At 38.3% G+C, this 6,000-nt stretch overlaps 1 protein-coding gene across 6 annotated transcripts in view; it reads right to left on the bottom strand.

Moving 5' to 3' along the window:
- OCA2 (OCA2 melanosomal transmembrane protein) overlaps positions 1-6,000 on the bottom strand; it is a 358,682-nt gene that overhangs the window by 342,527 nt on the left and 10,155 nt on the right. The window lies entirely within an intron of this gene.

The following is a 6,000-nucleotide window of genomic DNA, read 5'->3' as shown; positions in this document are numbered from 1 at the left end:
TTTTGTTTGGCTGGAAAAGATTTAATTTCTCCCTCATATCTGAAGGATATTTTTGCTGGATAGAGTATTCTTGGCTGAAGATATTTATCCTTTAAAGTTTTGAATATGTCACTCCAATCTCTCCTAGCTTGTAAGGTTTCTGTAGAGAAATCTGCTGAAAGTCTGATAGGGGTTCCTTTGTAGGTTATTTTCTTCTGCCTTGCTGCCCTGAGTATTCTTTCTTTGTCATTCATTTTTGCCATTTTTACTACTATATGCCTTGCAGTAGGTCTTTTTACACTGACAAATCTAGGAGATCTGAAAGCTTCCTCCACAAACATTTCTCTCTCGATCCCTAGATGTGGGGAGTTCTCTTGTATTATTTCATTGAGCACACTTTCTGCTCCATTTTCCTTTTCCACACCCTCAGGAATTCCGATGATTCTTAAGTTGCATTTTCTCATTGAGTCAGCTATTTCTCTTAGATTTTCTTCAGTTTTTTTAATTCTTAGTTCTCTTTGTTTCTCTGTCTGGAGCAATTCAGCCTGTCTATCTTCGATTATGCTAATTTGCTCCTCTATGGTGTCTACACGGGCATTCAGGGAATCCATATTCTGTTTTATCTGATCCATTGTATTTTCAATCTCTAGTATTTCTAATTGATTCTTCTTTATAATTTCAATCTCTTTTGTGAAGTAACTCCAGAACTCGTTGACTTGTTTCTCTATATTTCCCTTTACCTCTTTGAATATTTTGATGATAGCTATTTTCAACTCATCTTCACTTAGTTTACCCATTTCCAAGCCCTCAGGACCTACTTTTTATTGTTTTCCTTTTGGGCTGGAGCTTTTATAAATTGCTGGATGGTAGAGGAGCAGTTTTTGTGCATGATGCTGTTATTCACTTGCAGTTACAGCCTGTCACTACTAGATGTGGGTCGAGAGCCTTGCATTCTGAGCCCTCCGCCTTCAGCCGAGATGGTGGCACACAGCATGGGTTGAGGGAGGAGGGGCACTTTCACTCATGCTGACCTGGATTGGATCAGCTCTCACTTTCTGGTCTCCTGGGGCCCTGGCTTGCTTGGGTTCCCCCATTCCAAAGCTTTCCCCCATTAAAGGGTTTCCACTCCACTGGCGGTGGGAGACCTGGATGATCCATGGACGCGTGGCCCCTCCCCAACTCCTTCCCTCACCTGTGGCAGCGATCCCAGTCTCTAGGGCAGGGAGCGAAGTTCTCTCCTACCCCATTTCAGCTCCTCCAAGGGCGGCTCCAACCTCTCTGACTTCCGTCTTTGGCTGCTGTGGGTCTCTAATGATTTCTGTTATTAGGATTTTTTTTTTCGGTTGGAAAGCAGTTGCTCTTTTTGGTTGTAATTTGGAGGGGAGAGAGTCCCGGGTGAGCTCACGCCACCATGTTGCTGATGTCCGATGGAACTGTTTTCTTAATATTATTTTCAGATTATCTATTATAGTGTATAGAAAGACAATTGGTTTTGTTGTTGATTATAAAAAGTCTTTAATCACAGGCATAATTATCTACTTAGAAAATCCGAAAGAATCTACAAACAAAAATGTTACTAGAATTAATAAGTGAGTTTAGCAAGTTTGCAGGATACAAGATCAGTTCATGAAAATTAATTACGTTTTATATACTAACAATGAACAAATGTAAATTAATGTTTTAAAACACCATTTAAAGTAACATCAAAAAATGAGCTATCTGGAGATGAATCTAACAAAATATGTCTAGAACCTGCTCATTGAAAACTTCTAAATATTGCTGAGGGAAATTACTTAAGAACAAAATAAAGGGAAAAATATACCATGTTCCTGAATCAGAATACTTAATACTATTAAGATATCAATTCTCCCTAAACTCATCTTATAAATTCAATGCAGTTCCAATCAGAATCCCAGCAGGAATTTTTTTTTTTTTTTGAAATTGACAAACATGGTCAAATTTAAGTGAAAAGGAAAAGGGCATAGAGGACCAAAACACTTGAGAAGTAACAAAGTTGGAGGACTCACTATTTGATTTCAGAACTTTTTATAAAGCTAAAGGAAACAAGATAGTGTAGTATTAAGACATAGTCCATAGATCAATGGAACAGAATAGAGTTCAGAAATAGACCGACAGATATATGATCAATTTATTTTTGACAGAGGTGCAAAGGCAATTCAATGGAGAAAGGGTAGTCTTTTCAAAAAATGGTTCTGAGACAACTGGATGTCCATAAGCAAAATATAGTCCTTGACCCACACCTTGCAGCATATGCAAAAATTAACTCAAAATGGATCATAGAGCTAAATATAAAACCTAAAACTACAAAACTTCTAGAAGAAAAAAACTGGAGAAAATCTTTGTGACCTTGTGTTAGGCAAACATTTCTTAGTTACAACACCAAAAGCATAATTCATAAAGAAAATATTGATGAATTGGACTACTTTAAAATTTTAAATTTCCGCTCTTCAAAAGATACTATTATAAGAATACAAATACAAGCCACAAACTGTTGGCAAATATTTGAAAAACATATATTTGATAAAAGATTTGTATTGAGAATATATAATGAATTGCAAACTCAATAATAGGAAAACAAGCATAGCCCACCTCCCAAAAACATAAAACCACAAAAAGATACCTCTACACACCTATTAGAATGGCTGAAATAGATATTCAGTGCTGGCAGGATGCAGAGGACTGGAACTCTCATACATTGCTAGTGGAAATGCAAAATGGTCCAGTTTCTTTAGAAAACAGTTGGCAATTTCTTATACAGTTAACCATATACTTACCAAATGACTCAGCAACCCATTCCTAGGCATTCCTAGGCACTCAGCCCATTTCTAGGCATTTACCCAAAAGAAATTAAGACTTAAATTTGCACAAAAATCTGTATGCAAATACTGACAGTGGTTTTATTCATAACTGCCAATCGTTGGAAACAAGCCAAATGTCCTTCAACAGGTAAATGGATAAACAAAGTGTACAACTCAACTCAGCAATGAAAAGGGACACACATCTTGGATGAATCTCAGATGCATTATGCTAAGTGAAAGAAGACAGACTCAATGATTCCATTTGTATGACGTGCTTGAAAAGGCAGAAGTATAGGGGCAGAAAACAGATCAGTGGCTAGCAGGTGCTGCTGGAGAGGGTAGAACTGAAGGAATTTTTCTGGGGCGATAGAAACGTTTGAATGTTTGATATCTTGATCGTGGAGATGGCTATATGACTATATGCATTTGTCAAAAATCACAGATCTAGAGATTATTTTTGATGAATTATACTTCAATGAAAAATATATTAAAAAGAACAGTTTTGAGGAGCTGGCCCCGTGGCCAAGTAGGTAACTTCGTGCACTCGGCTTCAGCAGCCCTGGGTTTCGCGGGTTTGGATCCTGGACACAGATATGGCACCGCACATTAGGCCACACTGAGGCGGTGCCTCACATGCCACAACTAGAAGGACCCACAACTAAAATATACAACTATGTACTGTGGGGATTTGGGGATAAAAAGCAGAAAAAGAAAGATTGGCAACAGTTGTTAGCTCAGGTGCCAATCTTTAAAAAGAAAAAAACAAAAAGAATAGCTTTGAGCAATACGTAGCAACACTGATAGCATTTACAACATATTGTTACCAAAAGAATGACAAAATAAGACATATACTATGAGCTCATCTATGTAAAATCAGATACAGATAAATTCCAGTAGATGATAATCACAATTGTGTTAGGATTATTTTTTCCCTTCAATTTTCAAACTTTCAGCAACTCGTTTATTTTGGTTTGGTAATAATGAAATATAGTAACCAATTCATGACAGATGTAAAAATTTGTCTTTCAATAATTTATCTTAATTATTTTTCACATATTCTCTCAAATTTGTTTCCCCCATCCAACCTGCCACTAAATACAATACTGCTAAATGGAAAACTGAAAGGTAATTAGCTGATTTTGAAATGGCAAATTTTAAGGTCAATCCGTTCCTGATTTCTGGAAATAATGAGAAAAATAAATTTCATTTTCCACTAATTAGAAATAAGTTTTCCTACACAATCTTGCCAAAGAAGAATAAATATGTAATTTAAGTTCTTCAGTCTAACAACCAATTACACTTAAGTACATCTATTAGTTCTTGTGTGTTATTTTAAGATAAAAAGGGGCATCAATTCAAAATTTTATGAGATTTGAGATTCAAATCATGCTATATTTAATTAGGCTAAAGGAATGAGAAAGAGGGTGCAGAAATAGGGGAGACTGTGTGAAAGGCTGTTTACTTTTTCTATGAAGAAAACTAGCATATTAGACCAAAAAAATCATCTTTAATTTGGCAATGTTGTTTGTTCCATGTCATTACAACAGTATGAACAGTGTATTCCTCTAACTTTGAGGCCTCATGTAGCAAACAGGTCCTAGCTAGGACAGGTTCTCAGCTAGGACAGATGCTGAGCAGCCCTGAGAAGCATCCAACAGAGTTCTGAGATTGATTATTCCCTCTGTTATACTCTCTGTTATAGGATCATTGTTAAAAGACGGTAAAATCATGACTCTCATACAGATATAAAATGAACAAATATCAAATATTTTATTTAATTCATTAATTAGAGGAAATCAATAAGATGTCTTCCAAGCAGGCACGGTGCAGAACCAGGACCTGAGAAGGTCGCCCCACCACCTAGCCCCCACCACCTGGCTGGCAGGGCTGCTATGGGCACAGCTGTGGCCAGCCTCCTTGGCCCACACGAGCCCTAGTCTCCAGAGAGGAGCATGTCCTGAGCAATGGGTGGCCAGATTTAGCAAATAAAAATACAGGGTGGCCAGGTAAATTTGGTGTCAGATAAACTACAAGTCATTTTTCAGTATCAGCATTTCCCCCCAATTATTCATTATTTATCTGAAATTCACATTTACATCCTGTATTCTATCTAGTGACTCTCAAAGTACAAGGTGCCACTCTGACCCTGGGTCTGCTGGTTGGATGTTAGCAGACATTAGGTATCAGAGGCTCATGATGGGCTTCCCCTCTCCCTTGATGGGGCCTGAGGAATGATAAGAGGCAGGTGGCCCATGGGGCCCCTATGTCAACCAGCAGCCATCCCACCCTTGCACAGGCAGGCCAGCCAGGAGGAGTGGGACTACCCAGCCCACGACCCATATGATGAAGCTTGTGTTTGGGTACTGCACCATCACTGTGGCAAGAGATGACTGAGGGACCAAGTAAACACAGCACCTAGGGAAGGTCTCTAGGCCCAGCTTCCCTGCAGTCTGCCCTAAGCCATTCCTACGTGGAAATTCTGGAACCACTCCCTCAACTTCCAAGAGTGCCTTAAATACTTCATGCATTTCAGACCTAAAATTTTTATCAAAAACTTTAGTGGGTTTTTTTAATTATTTTTTAAAGGCAGGAAAGAAGGAAGGAGGAAGCGAGGGAGGGAAAGGAGATTTAAAAATAAATTCCAGGTAGGTAAAGGAGCTAAATCTAAAGAGCAAAATGTTTAAAACTTTTAGAAAATACAATTTTTTATGAAATCAGAGAGAAAATGGAGTTCTTAAGAATTATACCACCCAACAAAAGCATGAAACTATGAAAGATTTATAAATCTGGTCATATTAAATACTTCTATTTTTTTAAAAAAACAATAAATGGAAGGATGAGCTTATGGCTGGGATAAGACCCTGCAACACAGAAGAAGGCTAATCACAGAACTTTTTTTTTTTTTTTTTTTTTGAGGAAGATTAGCCCTGAGCTAACTACTGCCAATCCTCCTCTTTTTGCCGAGGAAGCCTGGCCCTGAGCTAACATCTATGCCCATCTTCCTCTACTTTATATGTGGGACGCCTACCACAGCATGGCTTTTGCCAAGCAGTGCCATGTCCGCACCCAGGATCCAAACTGGTGAACCCTGGGCCGCTGAGAAGCGGAACGTGCAAACTTAACTGCTGCACCACCAGGCCGGCCCCCAGAATTTTTTTTTAAAACTGCAACATGGTGAAAAAAATATAAACTCATTAGAAAA

The sequence above is a fragment of the Equus quagga genome, chromosome 2, assembly GCF_021613505.1.
Source record: "Equus quagga isolate Etosha38 chromosome 2, UCLA_HA_Equagga_1.0, whole genome shotgun sequence".
NCBI lineage: Eukaryota > Metazoa > Chordata > Mammalia > Perissodactyla > Equidae > Equus > Equus quagga.
The sequence above is the reverse complement of the archived record's forward strand: the minus strand, read 5'-3'. Positions and strand labels throughout refer to the sequence as shown.